Source organism: Protopterus annectens, chromosome 17.part0, assembly GCF_019279795.1.
Source record: "Protopterus annectens isolate FY-2018-M chromosome 17.part0, PAN1.0, whole genome shotgun sequence".
NCBI lineage: Eukaryota > Metazoa > Chordata > Ceratodontiformes > Protopteridae > Protopterus > Protopterus annectens.
This window is the reverse complement of record NC_056751.1, coordinates 639,133,365-639,154,407: the sequence shown is the minus strand read 5'-3', so window position 1 is coordinate 639,154,407 and position 21,043 is coordinate 639,133,365.

The following is a 21,043-nucleotide window of genomic DNA, read 5'->3' as shown; positions in this document are numbered from 1 at the left end:
TGTCAGGCTAATAGGGTGATAGTTCCCGGGATCAGTGGTGGCTCCCCCTTTGCACAGTAAGATAACTGATACTGTGTGCCATTCAGTGGGCACAAAGCCTGATACAAGGCTATTATTGAACATGGTGCTTAAGTGGGGAGCCAGTTTGTTCTGAAGTTCGTGCAAAACACAGCTTGGGATGTTGTCCAGTCCCATGGATGCTGTGTTCCTGGCTTTAGAGAGTGCAGCTTTACTTGCGCAGTTGTGATTACAGGGACTCTGCATTTTTCTTGTATAGATATGGGCCCTTTGGGGGGGGGGGTAAAATTAGCACTGAACCTATCTGCCAGGATGTTGGCAATATCAGTTGGTTCAGTAATTTATGTGCCATTGTGCTGCAACTCAGAGCAGATCTGGGTGTTGTCATCAAGATTCTTGACATAGCTATAGAATGCTTTGTGGTTGTCCTTAGAATAAGTGGCAATTTTGTTTTCTTAGCTAGCTTTAGAGGATCTTATAAGGGATCTCAGCTTCTTACTGAGCTGACAAGGGAGCTCCTCCACTCATGGGATTTTACTCTCTTTTGCAACAGTTTCTTCCTTCTGTTGTACAGTTTGTTTATGACAAGGGCCACCAGATTGGCTTCCTTTTTTTGGAGGATAGCATCTTGGTTCTGTTTCAGATAGCACGATCCATGCACTCGTGTAAATGCTTATAGAGTGCATTTGTGCAGGATTCAGCAGTTGTAAATGTATTGTCCATCTGCATGGATGTCATGAAGTTAACCACTTCTGTCTTAAGAAGCATGAAGTTGGCTTTGGAGAAAATGTTTACCATGGTTTCTTTAATGGGGGTTGGGGGTCAGGATGTGGATATCAAGGGTGATTAGCTTATGGTCTGATCGGACCAACGAGGAGTTGACTTCAGTTGTGGAACACCGGTCACTCATGTTGGTAATGACTAGGTCTAGGATATTATTGCCCCTGGTGGGGGTGCAGATAAGTTGATCCAGGGCAGCTAAGGAGTTGGTACAAGAGTAGTTTTCCCAGTTAATGGTGGGGTAGTTGAAGTCACCCATTAATAGGGTGTTTGGTTGAACCCTAATATTTTCCAGTACATCAAGAAAAGAGGAGTGGGAATCCTAGGGCATGGTGGGGGATCTGTAGCAAGCTACAATTTGGATTGCAGTTTTGCCCAGAGTTAGTTGCACTTGGATAACCTTGGATGCATTATGCTGAGCAACTAGCCTGGAGGTGTGGATATCCTTAATGAATATGGACACATAAATATATATATATATATATATATATATATATATATATATATATATATATATATATATATATATATATATATATATATATAGATATATAGATACATAGATATCTTGATATATACATATATATATATATATATATATATATATATATATATATGGAGAGAGAGAGAGAGAGAGAGAGAGACAGAGACAGAGAGAGACATAGAGAAAGAGGAATGAAATGTCAACTATCATGTTAACGACATATTGCCGAGAAACCTGCAATAAAAACAATGAGAAGCATAATTTTTTTAACCCCTTTGCATCCCCCACACCCCCAGCTAATTAAATATACTAACTCTGAGACTACACAAAATCAGGTAAAGGGCATATTCTCCAACCCCAAGAATTGTGCAGCCTCATGCACCTGTTGACTATCTGTTACTTATTAAAACAAATAGATGTTGACCAAAACAGCATATTTATGTGTGTGTGTGTGTGTGTGTGTGTGTGTGTGTGTGTGTGTGTGTGTGTGTGTGTGTGTGTGTGTGTGTGTGTGTGTGTGTGTGTGTGTGCATGTGTGTGTATGTGTGTGCGCGTGTGTGTGTATGTGTATATATATATATATATATATATATATATATATATATATATATATATATATATATATTTATACATAAACACGTGTATGAATGTTGTACGTATTTGAGTAAACACATTATAAGAAATGTAGAACAATCACTTTGATTGAAAAGACACAGTCAAATACAACAAATATCAAAATGCTACCTGTGTGTATCTGTATAATCCCAAAATCCTAGCCATGGCTATTGATACCTGCGATTGTGAATCTCCAACTACGGCTACCAGTGGACTTTGAGATTGACAGGTGTAATTTGGTATTGTATTCTCCTGACCTGTCATCATCCACATGATGCCAAGTAGAGCTCTGGATAACATTCCACATGAGTCATACATTTTCAGTCCAAGTGTCATGTTTGGTAAGTAATTGGGATTTCCATTTATTTCACTGATAGCAAAAAGCATGCTAAGGAGCCAACGATATGTACTCAATCTGAAACTTTAGGACACATGATAATAGTTAATAAAGAAAAAGAAGTTAGCATTAAAAATTACATTAGGTGAAATGGCAATTATTTTGAATGAAATGCACTTTCTTAAAAATATTTTAAGTGGATATAGATCAAAAATGAACTTGATGCAGCATATAAAGAATGCATACAGAATCAGCAAAAAAAAAAAACTCATATATTTGAAAGGCAACTTACAAAAGGAAAAAAGTGCGCAGGAATTACTTCTTGTGAGAATAAGGCCACCGGCATTTTGTCATCTACAATGCCACCTGCACCCCCCCCCCTTTAAGAGTATTCCCCTCTCCTAAGTTGCTGCACGCTGGCTGAACCTTCCTCTATTGAGTTAATATGATCAGTAAACAGTCCATATATAGAAAAGCAAAAATATGCTCCCCACACTTCATAAAATCTGCAGTACATTCTTTATCCAATACATATTCTATAGATTAACAAGACTGTGGCATATTGAAATGCCAAATGTTTCTCCCTCCAAAACTTGAAAGAACCAAACCAACTTTAATTATGCCACTACTAACTGGGAATCCTATATGATATCAAATGTACATGCACAGAGATTCCTGGATTTTGTAAACACAAATTCCCTGGACCAGATAGTCAATACATCAACCAGGGGTGCATCCATACTGGATTTGGTCTTCACTAATATGGGAGAGTGTTGAACACCCCGTACTGTAATGCCTTCCCTGGTAAGGTCAGACCACAAAATGGTCTCCTTTGAAGGAAAAATAAAGCATGGACCCCCAGCTAAACCGGAAATATTCAGGAACTATTCTAAGGTTAACTTCCTGCCATTAAGTGAGAAACTGTCAAAATTCCAAGCCCCCATAAACCATGAGAACACTTCTGCCTATGCAGAACTATTCACAGAAACACTGTACAAGCATGTTAAAAGCTGCATAGAGGCAGCTGTACCCACCAGGAAGAAGTACAGAACTAACTCAAAAAACAATCACAAAATCCATCAGATGTATGATAGGAGGAAGAAAATCATGGCAAAAATTAGGAGGTGCAGCACCCAGCAAGATAAAAGCACTCTCATCAAACTAAACAAACAACTCAGAAGACAAATAAAGTCTACCAAATTTGTATTAAGTTTGGCCTCTCAGGCCAAGGACAACCACAAAACATTATTCAGCTATGTCAGCAGCCTAAAGACAATACACAATTGTGTGCAGAGCTCATTGTAAATGGAGCCACCTATACTGAGCCAGAAGATATAGCAAACCTCCTGGCTGATAAATTCAGATCCAACTTTACTCCTCTCTCCCCCTCAACCTTCCCTCAGGAAATATCATCAAATATAACTCCCCCTACTATCACTATAAAACAGGTCCTTAATGCTCTCTCTAAGACTAAGAACACTGCATCAATGGGCCCAGACAATATCTCAGGATGCCTTCTAAGTAGCATGAAACATGACCATCAGGGCCTCTGGAATTACTATTTAACTGTAGCCTCCAAACAGGCTTCGTGCCTCATGAATGGAGAAAGGCAATAGTCATCCCTCTATACAAAGTTGGGGCATCTACAAACCCTGGAAACTACAAAACCATAAGTCTCACTAGTCTTATATGTAAAGACATGGAAAGAATTATTATGGAGATGATCAATAGAGATATAGTAAACCTCCAAGGCACTGGACACAACCCTGTTTGATTTCGTCAAAAGCAGATCATGCCTACTCAGCCTGGTGGACTTCTTTGAGAAGGTCACCAAATAAATGGATTAGGGCAAAATCATTCACACTGCCTACCTTGATCTGGCCAAGGTATTTGACACAATACCCCACTCAGACATTGTTGAAAAACTCAAGAAGTTAGGTACAGACCTGTATGTTACCCAGTGGATAGCAAGCTGGCTCACAGACAGGACCCAGGAGGTTAAAACTGGGGAGTCCACCTCTACAAAGAGGCCAGTCACAAACAGAGTCCCTCAGGGATCAGTCCTCAGAAGTCAAGGCCAATGTCAGTGGTCTCTGGCTGATTAAATTTGCAGATGACTGTAAATTAGTCACTATTATTGAATCTCACACTGACACAATTGTTCTTCAGGAGGGGATGACACATACAAACAACTGGTGACACAGTCATGGACTAAAACTAAATGCCAAGAAATGCATAATAGTATCCTTTGGGAAGTCATCTATCCCTGTTAACTATCATATTGACAACACACCCCTTAGAGCTGACCCAGTAGTTAGGGACTTAGGGACACACATAGATAGCAATCTAGCTTTTGATCATCATGTGTCTACAGTGGTGAGGAAATCATTCTATGTTGCATAACTTATAAACAAAGATATGGCATCTAAGTCGAAGGAACTCATTGTTCTACTGTATTTGGCATTCACCAGCCCTATCATTGAGTACAATACCCCCTTTTGTATGCACCTAAAAAGGCATATCCAACAACTGGAACATCCACAGAGGTGCCTCACTAAAACAATACAGAGCGTAAGTAATATGTGCTATGCAGACCGCCTCAAGGTCCTATCCTTGTATTCTGTCTCCTACAGGCTTTTGATGGGAGATCTATGCCTGTCATACAGGGTATTGTCAGACCCCAGTCTGATGGACCTCCTGCATATCCACAAAACAAACAGCTCCAGAATTACCTGTTCTAATGACTTAAAAGTTATTATTATAATTGTCTAGGCCCATTGATGCAGTGTTCTTAGTCTTAGAGAGAGCATTAAGGACCTGTTTTGTAGTGATAGTAGGGAGAGTTATATTTGATGATATTTCCTGAGGGAAGGTTGAGAAGGAGAGAGAGGAGTAAAGTAAAAAAGGAAAGGAGTAAAGGCTAAAAACATGCTGGCTATGCCCTTGCAACTCCCACTCCAATATCACCCACCCCATCCAACCACTACCTTTCTTTCCACCCCACTAACTACCTTGATTATAGCAAGCTCATATGCTCATAAGCCTAGTACTATTATACAGCAGGAACTTTTTATTGTAACATTTGTTAATGTCTGTTGTGTACTTCGCAGATAAAGATTCTAGTTGTCTACTGATGTACTATGTTCTTCAGCTGTAAATATGTTTGTAATTAATTGCTATGTTAAATTGTTAATTGCTATGTAATCCAATGTAACTGCTGTCTGTTTATTTTAACTGTGGAGCTTTTCTCCCCGGGCGTCTGCTGAAAATGGACCTACGTCCAGTCGGACACTCCCGGTCAGCAAATGTGAATAAATAAATAAATAAATAAAATAAAGTTGCCTGTGATATAAACAGAACTTACTGGAGATACAGGTATGTATTCCAGAGACTACCCTGCCTATGGAACAGACTCCCTGTCCATGTGAAGCAGAGTTTCTCCCTAACCCAATTTAAGTGCAATTTGGACAATTGGATGGGAAATCGAAAATTCATCCCTGGTTTGGCACCTATGTCTCTAATGCAAACAGGGAACCTGTAAATGGTTCATCTCCCAGGTCCATGCTTTCACTTATCAAGGGTATCAGAACTTGTCAGAGATTTGGGATGCATGGCTAGGCTTAAAAAGGCCCTTGTGGTTGTTAACCTAGTAAACACCTATGAACCTAAAGGTGAAGATATATCTATTTTCATTAAAGCCAAGTGCACCTTGAGACTGGTCAAACAGTACCACTCACTTGAACTACTCCCTGTCCAGTTAACTATAGGCAAAATACCCTACCACATCATTGCTAGCTATATGTCCCCCACCATGAATCAGAAAAAGCACACCGCCCTTTATTGTTTGGAATCTATTTCTCAGAAGTCCAGGCTAAAGTAGACAGCCTTTGGCTTACCGTGTTTGCTGATGATTTTAAATTGGGTACAATCGCTGAGTCCCCCAGTGATGTTAACATATTACAGGAGGGGCTAACACAGACAAATGACTGGTGCCAAAGCCACGGTCTAAAACTAAATGCAAAAAAGTGCATAATTATCCCCTTTGGCAAAGTGGAATTCGCTGCTAATTACAATATTGACAACACCTTCCTAAGTTCAAACTCAGCGGTGCGAGATCTGGGAGTACAGGTAGACAGCAATCTGAACTTCTACTACCAAGTTTCCACAGAGGTAAGGAATGCTTTCTATGTTGTGCATCTCATAAGTAAAGGCAACACATCCAGGTATAGGGATGTTATGATTCCACTGTACTCGACCCTCATTAGACCATTAATAGAGTACAATGCTCCCCTCTGCATGTACCTCACCAGACAGGATGTGGTAATTAAAGAATAACAATGAGTAGGATGTGGTAATTAAAGAATAACAATGAGTAGGATGTGGTAATTAAAGAATAACAATGAGTAGGATGTGGTAGTTAAAGAATAACAATGAGTAGGATGTGGTAATTAAAGAATAACAATGAGTAGGATGTGGTAGTTAAAGAATAACAATGAGTAGGATGTGGTAATTAAAGAATAACAATGAGTAGGATGTGGTAATTAAAGAATAACAATTAGTAGGATGTGGTAGTTAAAGAATAACAATTAGTAGGATGTGGTAATTAAAGAATAACAATGAGTAGGATGTGGTAATTAAAGAATAACAATTAGTAGGATGTGGTAATTAAAGAATAACAATTAGTAGGATGTGGTAGTTAAAGAATAACAATGAGTAGGATGTGGTAATTAAAGAATAACAATTAGTAGTATGTGGTAATTAATGAATAACAATTAGTAGGATGTGGTAGTTAAAGAATAACAATTAGTAGGATGTGGTAATTAAAGAATAACAATTAGTAGGATGTTGTAATTAAAGAATAGCAATTAGTAGGATGTGGTAGTTAAAGAATAACAATTAGTAGGATGTGGTAATTAAAGAATAACAATTAGTAGGATGTGGTAGTTAAAGAATAACAATTAGTAGGATGTGGTAGTTAAAGAATAACAATTAGTAGGATGCTGACATTTTTTTAGAAGGCAAAGACAGTTACTGCAATAATAGTAGCAGGATAACAAGTGGTACAATGCTAACATATAAAAGGCACAAAACAGTTATATGTAATACATGCTCATAGTACAGTTGTGTGGTCAGAAATCTTGCAGTACTAGTACAAAATGTGTACATAAGGTACTGAGAGTAAGTACATATTTACAATATTTACAAAATATATAATGCACATGGGTGGACCAAGATGACATTCCCCAGATTTGCTAATCTTCTGTGCAGGACTAGCTTAGTCCTGCATGGAAGTAGCAGTTTAGGAGCAGGATGGCAGCACGCCATGCATATTGATGAAGGCACGCTTCCTGAGCTCCAAATCCTACATGGAGTGTATAAGAGTGCAGGGGGTGTGTCTGAGAGCAGAGCTTTCAGAATATACATGCCCCTGCAATGAAGAACAGCAGAAAGGCCAAAAGAATGAGCAAGATTGCTCATAGGTGTTCGCATACCCACAGCAACATCCCCTCATGTGTACAACAGCAATAGTAAATACAAAGAAAATAAACATACTATTTTTTTTTATGAATCCGATTAAAGCTAACCATAGGTGCATGGGTTTGCCCATCACTTAGCTATGGTTAATGCAGCTTAAATGGCTGAAGAAGATAACAAAGAAGACATATGTAAATGAACCAGTATAGCAATCGTGTAGTTGGCAGAGCATTTGCCTTACGAGCAGGCATTCCCGGTTCAAGTCTCGCTGCAGCACATTCCATTTTCCATGTCAAATCATGTTATGACCAATATTTTAGTTGCATAACCTACTAAATAACATATATTTGTGAACTGGAGTATTGCATTAAATGCAGATGTGAGGTGTCAGTGTCATATTGTTGTAAATTCCACAGATAAGCACATGTGCCCCATACAGTATATGTACTCAGGAATCATGGATACAAATGGAAGGTAAAATGTGTAATGAATGATAACTCCATACAGCTTCCAAATCCCCCACCTTCCCAAGAACCATTATACATTACTGTCTAAATCAGTGCAGTTGCAAGTAAGAGTAAGCACTAGTAAGCAAGTGTAAGAACTATCAAGCAGCGGTAATCATATGTAAGCACCAGTAAGCAGGTTTAAGCCCGTTTGCGTGGGGGTAATCAATGCACACACAGGTTAAGCAATATTGAAGCTAACTCTCTGTAAGCATATTTAACTGGAGGTTAGCATTGCTTACCCTCATGCAAACCTGCGTAAACCCACTTACAACTGCTTAAAAGTGCCTTAATCACTCTGTATCCAATGGCCTTTGTTCTGCCCAGCAACAAAATAAACAGCCTTGCAGGTCTTGAACCTAGGACCCTATACACTATAGGCACAGTAGTTAAACACCAAGCCATCACAGCAGTACATAAGCATAAGGTATCACCAAACAAATCCTCACTATAGTAAAATCAAACTGAACATATGAAAGGAATCAGTATACAGTCAAATGTTCTGTAACCCACTACATAACAGAAATATGTGAACTGGAGTACTGAAGTAAGCCCAGATGTGAGGTGTAAATGTAATAGAGGTTGAAGTCCCCTACTAAACACAAGGACCCCATACAGTGTATGTACACATGAACCATGGATACCAGACATATATATAAGATGTAATGAATAATAAATCATGCCAAAAACAAATATAATGCAAAGTCAAATTTAAGCAATACTAAGTATTGCACAGGCCAACTTAAGAGGTGTAAGCAATGTTTAGGCCAGCTAACTCAATGTACCCAGTGGTATACCCCTTTAAACAATGCCGACCTTAGGTAAGCAGGTTTGCCCATAGCTTAGCCTTTTCAAAACTGGCCAATCATGGCAAAGTGTGGGAATTCGGCCCTACTTAAACCCAACAGTCAGGGATACATCTCATAACTGGTTGTAGCTTCCCCTTGTTGGCACCATGACAAAAAGGGGAGAGGGAGTGCATTTCTGAGCACAGCGCTGGGGCATCCAGGAGTCCAGAGTCATGGCAGGCTCCTTGTCAAAGACCATGAGCAGAGACTGTTGCAGGGCCTGTACCAGGGTTCCCAATATAAGGAGAAAGCCTGGGACCATCTCACCTGTGACCTCGCTAGTACCACTGGCATTCCGCGAACTGGTGAGCAGGTCAGGCATCACTATGCCGATCTGAAGCAGCATAAGGGCGATCTCTCAGAGCAGTGGATCCAAGAGGCTAGGACAGCACGGGCTGTCCCAGCTGTGTGTAACTATCACTCTGCTACATGTGTAATAATTGCCAGCTCATGTATATTATGGATAGGTATGGCTAAATATTCCTCTTATGCCCTTCACAGTGGCAAGTGATCGGGCCGCGAACCAGGAAGCCCATGGCTGTCGCCTGTAGAGGTTGCGATGTGAGGCAGGTCAGTAATACTCTTGCATGTACTGTCATAGGAAATAAATCTAAAAGGATTAGTAAGGTAATTGCCAGTATAAAACCTATATTGTTTAAGGCAAGTACAGCATACACCGGGGAATATAGCAGGAAGAGTCTCATATAGTTTGTATGTAAATAAAAGCATAATAGCCTGACATTAAAGGTCTAACTGCTGGACTGCATGTGCATACTCTGGTATCATATCGTAATGTAGATTTGCAATCACTTAATAGTACTGTTGTATTAAGCACTGTTACCCATGCTGTTCAACATAAATAAAATGTGTAGGAATGTCTGTATATGACTGGTGTAATTCCCAGAGGTCATTTAGTACAACTGAGAGACACATAGACAGAAAACAGTGAAAAGGCTGACAACAAAATCCAAATAGCACACGTAACTGAGACGTGAACTGTTGTATTTTTAGCACACACAGCCATGGTTCGAATCCTGGCAGTGGTAGTAGTCTGCTTATAGAATCATATCCCACAACTGTACAGATATGTCCAGAATGTACAGTAAAGTGGCCCATATCTGCTGCCTGTCACACTGTCCCCCTGGGAAATCTGTGGGATGATCCCAGATATATAGGCAGCAAACAGGAAATACAACTGATTGACACACATGTAGGAGTACAAAGCTGGCACACTAGAAACTCCCCAAAATCTTATGAGAGTAATAAGCCACATATGTCCCATTTACACCCCCATGTTGTCAAGCTGTGACCAGAGTGTGTACAGTAACAGAGTGAGATGTATATGCATAATAGGAATGTGGAATCTGGAAGTATGTGTGGCAACATTCAGGTAGTGCTAACAAACATTACTCCCACAGGTCTGCCAGATATGAATACTGTGCCAGAAATGAAAGAATGATACCCTGTACTGGTACTGTTTACTTTGGTATTGTATGGCATTGTGACTGATGCAGTTGCTCTAAATAATAAGGTATTACTCATCACTGTTGCCCACACTGTCCTACAAAATATAACTGTCTAGGAAATCCTGTATGAGCGTTGTAATATAAAACCACAGGAGAATTATAAGACAGAAAGCATATAGGAGATATACAGCAATATCTATATAGCAGACACAACTGTGATGGACAGTGTTTTAATTTTAGCAGACACAGCCATGGTCTGAATCCTGGGAGTGGAAGTAGGCTGCATACAGAATCATTCCCCACAACTGTACAGATAAGACCAGAATGTCCAGTATGTGGGCCGATATCTGCTGCCTGTCCCCCTGTCCCCCTAGGAAGTCAGTGGGATGATCCCAGATGTTTAGGCACCAAACAGGGAATACAACTGATTGTCACACATCTATGAGAACAAACCTGTCACGTTAGCAAATCCTGGAACAGTTATGAGAGTAATAAGCCAAGTATATCCTATCTACACCCCCATGTTGTCAAGCTGTGACCAGAATGTGTACAGTAACAGAGTGAGATGTATGTGCATAATACTAATGTGTAATCTGGTACTTTGTGTGGCAACATTCAGCTAGTGCTAACAAACATTGCTCCCACGGGTACATCGGATGTGAACACTGTGCCATGAAATAAAAAGCTTGATACCCTGTACTGGTATTTTTTACTCTGGTATTGTATGGAATTGTGAGTGTTGCAGTTGCTCTGAATAATAAGGTATCACGGATCACTATCACCCACACTGTACTACATAATATAACTGTGGAGGAAAGCTTGTATAAGAGTGCTGTAAGTTACTAAAGGTTAAAGAGGGCAATAGTCTAGATATGTCCCGGTTCTCCTGCATGTGGTCAAGACATGGCTAGAGTCTGTGCAGAAAGAGATGGACAGGGATGTGCACAACATCAACCTGGAATCTGGGAGTATGTGTAGAAAAAGGTAGTTAGTATTAACAAACATTTCCTCCACAGGTATACCAGGTAAAAGGTGTATACTCCAGGTAAAACCAGTTCATGTATAAAGATGACGACAGCCATATCACTGTCCAAACTAAGGCAATAGGTATATATAGTAATACTTGTAAGGAACAGATAACAGCACTGACTAGGAAAGTAATGTGAACTACAGGAATATAAGAGTTGTTAATTGACATCTTTCTCTCCCTTCCCACCATATCTCCAACAATAAACTAAATACCCACCTCAACCGGTATGTGATGACTTCACTGTTCTGTGGGGACACATGTCCTATTGGTTGATAATTATTTATATCTGTTTCCATGCATGTGCTATGTTGAATTACTCCAACATTGGTGCCACGGTGCCATCAATGTACCTGCATGCTGTTGCTATTACCACTGTGGTCCCATATATGCATGTGTTCTGTTTGCTAAGCAACTGTTCTGTATCTGGTGTCTGGGTTAATGGGAATATCTATGCATGCTGTTATACCTAACCCTGGAATGTGTTGACTATTATTAACCCACATATGCTGATACACCATAAACACTATAGCACGTATGGGAATAAGGGTCTCAGCGGACCCACCTGTCCCACCTCAGCTCACCGTGGCACTGAGCACCAGCACGTCTGAGGCCCAACCCAAGAACTCCTCGTCCGTTGGTCCTGCAGTACCTTTGGGTGGAACTACCTCAGGGGATGGGGCTCACCCCCCCGAGAGTGGGCAAGGACAGGAAGCTGTCACCCATCGCCAGGTCTGAGTCATGGTGCATAGAGATCTCGATCAGCAGTTTGGAGATCTTTTACACCAGCTCGAGGGCTGCATGTCATGACTAGATGGTCAACCTGGCTCTCCGACTCAGCCTCCAGCACAGCCACCTTCATGGCCATGAAGGTGCAGTGGTGACTGCCCATGGGTGGGGATCGCAGTCCCACTGTTTCCACTAGGGGGCTCATGGGCTTCCGATTTCCCAACACCCATCCCCATCAAGGTGTTTACCCCCTACATGTGTCATATACCACCCCTGTATTGTCTTGTTTGTCTTGTCAGTTAACCTACCCAACCTACTTCCCCAAATATACCTACTATTCCTCCCCAACATCCCACTCTCACCTGAAAAAAAACAGGGCAATCTGTTCCCATAAAACTATCTTGCTCTATACATAGCTGTCAATTTCACACACATGTCCACTGGACACATGTAATTTGGTCTAATTGGCATCACAACATATTATTGTTGTCCTCACCCCTCTGTCAGGGGTTTGAGTGCCCAAATCTACCTCAAAATTCAGTGTATATGCACAGCTGTTGCTGTAGAAGAAATGGGCATCTATGGACCTTCCCTACATACTTCCTGCACATTTCTATCTATTTTCCCTACTGTCTTTCCCTCTTTGTGCCCCTTTTTCACCACTTTTCTATCAACCCTTTTTTCTTTTCTTTTAAAGAAATTAGCATGGGGTAAGCAGGAGGAAACACTTTTAAGCAGCAGTAAGCAGGGTTTAAGCTTGCTTGCACGGGGGTAAGCAATGCCTACACAGGTTAAGCAATTGAGAAGCTAAATTAGTATAAGAAACTGTAACCAGAAGTTACAAGTGCTTACCACCATGCAAACCTGCTTATAACTGCCTTAATAACTGTGTATCCAACAGCCCTTGTTCTGCCCAGCAACAAGGTAAACAGCTTCTGCAAGATTCAAACCCAGGACACTGCACACTATAGCCAAAGTGATTTACCACTAAGCCATGCTAGATATACATAACCATGATGTTTTCGCAAACATATCATCAAGCCCAGTCATTCAACAGTACAGGAAATGTATTTAAACATGTAGATGTGTGTGTGTGTGTGTGTGTGTGTGTGTGTGTGTGTGTGTGTGTGTGTGTGTGTGTGTGTGTGTGTGTGTGTGTGTGTGTGTGTGTGTGTACATATATTAATATTTAAATAGATATGTACATATCTATATATGTAGATATATATATATATATATATATATATATATATATATATATATATATATATATATATATATATATATGTATATATATGTATATGGGATCCGTACAGATCCCCGAATACAAAATCACTGAAACTAATTTCGGTTTGGCATACTTGCACGAAAGTGCTTTTCACCGAAGAAACACTTTTGGCTAAGTATGCCTGTTTGCAAGACTGCACTATGGTGTGGATAAGGGAACATTCCCTTTTCCTCACTGTAGTGCGGTCTCGGAGTGAGAATATTAAAGTAGGGGGGTGGGAGGCACAGCCCCCACATGGGGGATGCAGGGGGGCAAAGCCCATCTGCATAAACGTATATTTCTTTTTTTTTTTACATATATTAACGAAAACGATTTTTCAGTGAAAGCGCTTTCATTAATAAATGTTCGGTGATTATGGATTCGGGACTTTACACATTTGTGCATAAGTCCTAGATCTATATATATGTATATACATATATATATATATATATATATATATATATATATATATATATATATATATATAAACATACATACATATGCATACGTCTATAGATATATATGTCTACATCTATATGTATATATAAATATCTGTATATAAAAATGGGAACATAACAAAAACATATATGTCCACATGCACAGTTAATGGGGTTGAGGGAACCCAAACAACATACGTCTTGTACGAACACAGCCAAACACGTCTGCCCTGCATACACTACCAACTGTTGCAGATCCCATAACCAGGACCTGACACAACATGGGCACAAGATGTTAACAGTACTCCATCCCACCTGTATGATGTCAGGCCAGTATCAGTAACATATCATGCAGTACAGTCTGGCTACCATACAGAATGTACAATGTGGAAGCAATAAATATCCCTAGGATATATATATATATATATATATATATATATATATATATATATATATATATATACACACAGAAACATATATGCAGATACAGATATATAAATATATATATATATATATATATATATATATATATATATATATATATATACGGGCCTAGGACTATTCACCGAAAGCACATTTCACTGAAACACATTTGCCTGTGCACAATTCACTGAAAGCTCAATTCACTGAAAACACAATTCAGTGAAACATATTTCACTGAAAGTTATATATGGCCTTTTCCCCACTGTAGTGCGACCCTGGAGCTAGTATATATATAGTAAGGGGGGTGGGGGCACAGCCCCCCACCTATTTTAAATATTTTGAACTATATACATGGATAGTTGCAATTACAATAAATTACTCTTTTCTGAACTTAATATATATCCAAACTATGGGGGCAGTGCCACCCCACACACCCCCTAACTATATATATACTAACTTCAGAGTCACACAACAGTGGGGAAAAGGCCATATATAACTTTCAGTGTAATGTGTTTCAGTGAATTGTGTTTTCAGAGAATTGAGCTTTCAGTGATTTGTGCACAGTCATTTGACTTTCAGTGAAATGTGCTTTCACTAGCCCTAGACCTATATATACATATATATAGATATATATGTAACTACACATACACACACAGAGATATGTATAGAAAGATACATATGTAGAAGGTGCATACAATACGGAACAGCCACTATAACTACAATTACCACCTTACTAACTGGACACTGTATGAGCCACTCACACAAATGACAATCGTTGACTGCAACATATACCCACAGAGAGGTCAAAGAATATAACACCACACACAGATTTGCATACATGGGATAGCTTTATTTGTGTACTATTACAGTTGAATATGCCATGCCATATAGCTGTTTATACACCGACATCCATATAAACAGGGTAATGCAACTGTGAAGCAGTTATACTAATACAGTAGTCTGTAAAGGTTTACATATTTTGCTGTCCAGGCTGAGGATTTCAAGTAGTACAATAATAAAGACAGATTGGGCCACAGGATACCAAACAATCAACAGTAAGTAATGCAGATGTATAGTCCAGCAGCCTCTATCTACACTCTGTACACAATCCCTAGGGGGTAAAGACCTCAGTTGACACAATGGGATGCATCTGTTACATAACAAGGCATAACTGACACCGTCACAATCACACTGACAAACAGAACAGTCTGTATGGCAGCAGGCAGTAGGCCTGCCTTTACACAAGGTGAATTGTATGGAAATGTACATCCAGATACCTTAAGGCAGCTTACCCCTGATACTCCCACATGTAGTTAAACTAGTATGTACACACAAACCCTGTAACACTGGTGCTATACAATGCATACAACAACACTACTCACACTCTGCCTGTAGGTCTGGAACTTCCTACAAATATGTAGCTGGGCTGAGTGTGCAGTTTCTCCTGTAAGAGGTATTGCTACCTGCTGTCTGTAACACTGCTGCCCACATACAGGAATTATATCCATCATACAGGAAAGGTAAAGGGACCACCCCCACAAGATGTAGGGATTTATAGTAGTTGGTTGCCATGACAGTGGTAATTGGAAGTACTACACAGCATGCTGCATTCAGGTAGCAAGTGGAGGACACTGATTGGTGCAGATACCATCACCTGATCATGTGCATCACCTACAAATTCCATGCTGCATTCTATGCAAAGCAGCTCATTCTGTTTACTGCAGAGAGACTGAGAGTGAGAGAGAGAAAGAGAGAGAGTGCATATAAGGCAGAGAAAAAAAAAAACAAGAAAAACATCCAGAAGAGTCTGCATTCCCAGAACAGGTATGTGACTTATACATGTATGTAATTGTCCTTAGTACTTTGTCCATAATAATGGGATAGATGATGTGGAATGATTTATATGCACCTTCAGGTGTTGTTGTTGTAATGATGTTCAGCTGAACAACTGCTAAGGACAATAGAGCCCGTCCCTGTGGGTAATGGGCCATACCCGTCAACCATGCAAAACAACACTAACTGATAAGATGTAAGCCATCATAGTGTGTGTTATGTAATGGGTAGTATGTGTATTATGTGGCCAATAGCTGGTGGTGGAAGTAATGCCATTATGATTGACATGTGGGTTCCACAGCCCACCTCTTGCAGGATACTCAGATTAACCTGTATTGTAGCATGCAGGAATGCCATAGGTGTGTAATAGAGTTACCTGCAATCTGGCCCTACATATAGCCTCCGAATGTCAGGCTGTGTCCATATGTGGCACCTGTCTGTGTTGTAGCAAGGCAGAACAGTGCAGTTGTGCAGGAAGATGTAGTGAGATTGTGGACCTGATGTCTGAATGTACCCTACATATAGGTATGCATATGTCTACATATACATATATATATATATATATATATATATATATATATATATATATATATATATATATATATATATATATATAGATATATAGATATATATATATATATATATATATATATATATATATATAGATATATATATATATATATATATATATATATATATATATATATATATATATATGGGTCTACTTCTAAAGACCGAACCAACGATTCCCCGACACAGAAACCACCGACTGCAGAAAACCGACAACACACAAACACGACAACGAAACACGAACACCATAACACCGACACACTACGTAAACAACACAGTACACTACAACACATATCCACTAGCCCTAACCCAAACCCTAACCCTAAGGTCCGACACTACCGCACACTCCCTACCTGCACCCTAACCCTAACTCACTTACACACCTCAACCCCAAGCTCCGACACTACCGCACTCTCCTACCTGCACCCTAACCCTAACTCACTTACACACCCGAACCCCAAGCTCCGACACTACCGCACTCTCCCTACCTGCATCCTAACCCTAACTCACTTACACCCCAGACCCCAAGCTCCCACACTACCGCACACTCACCTATCACACACCCTAACCCTACATCCCTGAGTATTGCACACTTACCTGTCCGCTCCCTACTCCTAAATCCCTCACTATCGCATACTTACCAGGTCGCGCTTACACATTCCCCTTGTCGGTCTTCTGTCTGTCGGGATTGGCGTGTCGGTCAACTGCGTTGTCGGTCGATTCGTGTCGGTGATTTCACTGTCGGCGAATCGGCGTTTCGGTCATTAGAAGTAGACCCATATATATATATATATATATATATATATATATATATATATATATATATATATATACACATATGGATTTAGGACATTTCACCAAAAGCACATTTCACCGAAAGTCAAATTAGTGTGCACTTTTCACCGAAAGCATTGCCCCCAACACCCCCTTACTATATATACTAACTCCAGGGTCACACTATAGTGCGGACAAGGCCATGTACAACTTTCGGTGAAATGTGATTCGGTGAATTCTGCTTTTGGTGAATAGTGTTCCGTCATTTGAGTTTCGGTGAAATGTCCTAGATCCATATATATATATATATATATATATATATATATATATATATATATATATATAGATATATAGATATATATATAGATATATATATATATATATATGTATATCTACATGTATGTCCACAAATATACAGATACCGATGTGTAGACATATATATGAGCACATATATACATCACATATATCTACATATATATAGATATATACCTGTATGCACATGTCTACGTATATACAAACACACACACAAACATATATGTATGTAAATACATGTCCCCTATATTACTACCACAGTGCTGTATGCTATGTGTGAGGAAACAGCACACATAGCAATACACACAGATAACTACAGCTGTCAGTGTGTGCAACATGGACAGGTATGTCACATGTGAACCCCTTGTTGGGACCACATTGCCCTTGTCTGCAAAGTATGGAATGGGAATATGGGAATTTATGGCAGGTATAGTTGTGGAGGTGGTCAGGGTTGGTAGATATAGAGGACAGCCTACAGGGGTGGTATGTGACACATGCGGTGGGTAAACACCCTGGATAGTGTGTGCGGTCTGTGATGTGGATGCCCCATGGGCCCTAATATGGACACAATGGGAACAAGCCTCCCACCCACTGCTACTCACAACAGCAGTCCATGTCCTGAAGGTGCCTGGCCTGGAGGCTGAGTAGGAGGAGCATGTGGGCCCTGTGAATGTGTACTGAGTGTCTCAAGGTGATGCAGCACATCCCACATGTGTCTGTGGAGCCCGTTATGGAACAGACTCTGGACCTGACTTCAGGGGACAGGAACATGTCTGTGTGTGCCCCCAGGGGGGGACAACATCCCCTGGGTTGGTTCCACCTGATGGTATTGCTGGACCAGTACATGAGGAGGCCCCAGGGTGGGACACACATGTGATGTGGCCTGGTAACATAGGCAGATGAGTTCAGAGAGGTGGTTCTGCTGGCCAGTAGTGAATATACATGCTATTGTGTCACTGTTATAGAACATATGTTGGTAATAATAGTCGTCACAATCCCAGAACATGTCCAGCAGCATGCATAGATAACCGCAATAACACAGAATGTCAGATGTGCAGCACACAGATAGCAAGCATACCACAGGCATATATGGAACTATTGTGGCCCTGACAATGGCATACAGGTGAATAGTCTGTAACAGGCCAGCAATGATAGTGTCCACACAGTGAACATGGCTACAAACACAATGCACAAAGCATGGAATAGTACAATATCTGCCCCACTGGTAGGTATGCTGTACTCGTACCTATTGAGTTATGAGTACAGTTTGTTGTCGCTAATATGGTGGGGTGTGACAGTGATGTGTATTAAGAACTGTGTTAACCTTGCTGCATGACTTGCTAACACCTGTGTCCATCTTTATGTCTTTCAGCCTACACAGCAGCGGAAAATGAAATCTTGCTGAATAAACTCATACGGCACTATGTGAGCTTGTTTGGCCGGGCTGCCCATGATCAGCAAGAGCGGACCGCCCTGTGGAATGACCTAGTCCACAGGGTCAGTGATGTCAGTCTGCACAACTGCAGTTATGAGCAGGTCCGGCATCATTGTTCTAACCTGCTTCACAATGCCCATCAGTGTGCTGCTGCAGTCCAGAGGATCACCTCACCACAGAGGAGGCCATGCATCCATCCCCAGACATATGTGGAGGAGCTCCTGACTAGCCTTGTGGCACCTGCCAATCCGACCAACCACCGGACACCTTTGTGGAGGTGGGTGCTACCCACACACCGGCCGAGGAGTGTGCAGCTAAAGCCACAGGGCACATCCATAGATTGTTGCATATACATCTGCATTGGTACAGGTAAATCATGCATATCTGACATGTCATAGATATATTTTGTTGCTGCATAGTAGTGATAAACAGATGCCCATATGTGGTAGTATTGTGGAAATGTACTGTTGATGTATTATAATACTGCACCCACCCTGTAGCAATGCAACAATTGTGGCCACTGGCTTTGCAATTCTCACCCTCTTATGTAGGTCCCTCCGAGATACCACCAAGGCAGCAGTGTAGCTGGTGAGTATGGTTTATGTAGATCCTTGCCAATACACTGGGCATGTAATGGCGATGGTATATTCCATGCACACATCTAACACACCTACCCAGAATGCATGCTGTACATGTGTACGTATTGTTGCTGTGAAATACACGGCATCACAGGGGTGACCATGATGGGTATTGGAAGGGTATGTCAGACACCTGCATGATAAGTAACATAATGGTGGAAGACATGGCCTACAGTAGAGCCATGTTTGGAACAACACCCATAAACAGTGCAACACCAGTGTATATACCTGTAAGACAATGGCAATTGCTGCAGTGATACACTATGGCATAAGGCATTACAGTGGTCCACATTATCAGCTGGGACTAGCTGTAACATGTGGTGTTCAGTGTATGGGACACTGCAAGGTGACACACATGTAGGGCTTACTTGTCATGCATCTGCCAAAAGGCTGAAGGAGGGAGCAGAGGTGTCAGAATGACACACCAGTACACTGGAGCAGGGATCCTAAGGATGCTAAGAATGGCTGTATCTGCACATAGTCAGGTTCAGGACCTGTGGCAGCTGTAACCCTACCCACACAGCAATAGTGATGCCAGTGTGTGAACACCAAGGGATGTGCACATGAGTAGACCTTGCAATCATGCAGATTAGGGGGACATGTGTAAGGCAGGCTAAACATACACTGGCAAATGCAGATGGCTCATGCTGGTATACCCCTGCCAGGAGTAGTGACTGCTGTAATACACACAAGAAGAGATGCGACAAACTGTTATGATAAGGGTGTGCACACATATGCCCACATGGTGTGTATGCACTGAGGTCATCATCTGCACACCTAACACATTCCGTAGACACTGCCTGTGAAAGTACAGGACATCTGTCACATGTCGGACTCATGTACTGTTAAGATATGCTGTGATATGGTCCCATGGCAGATCAAGGATGGGTACATCATATCAATAAGGGTGTGTATACCCCCCATAGCCATGGTATGCTCTGATGGTTGTCAGTGTAAAAGTATTGGATTGGTTATACATGGTCCGCTGATGTTGAGAGATTTGAATCACACATCAGGCATTCACAAATTATATCTGTCCACATATCATCCCAGGTATGTGATGCTGGAA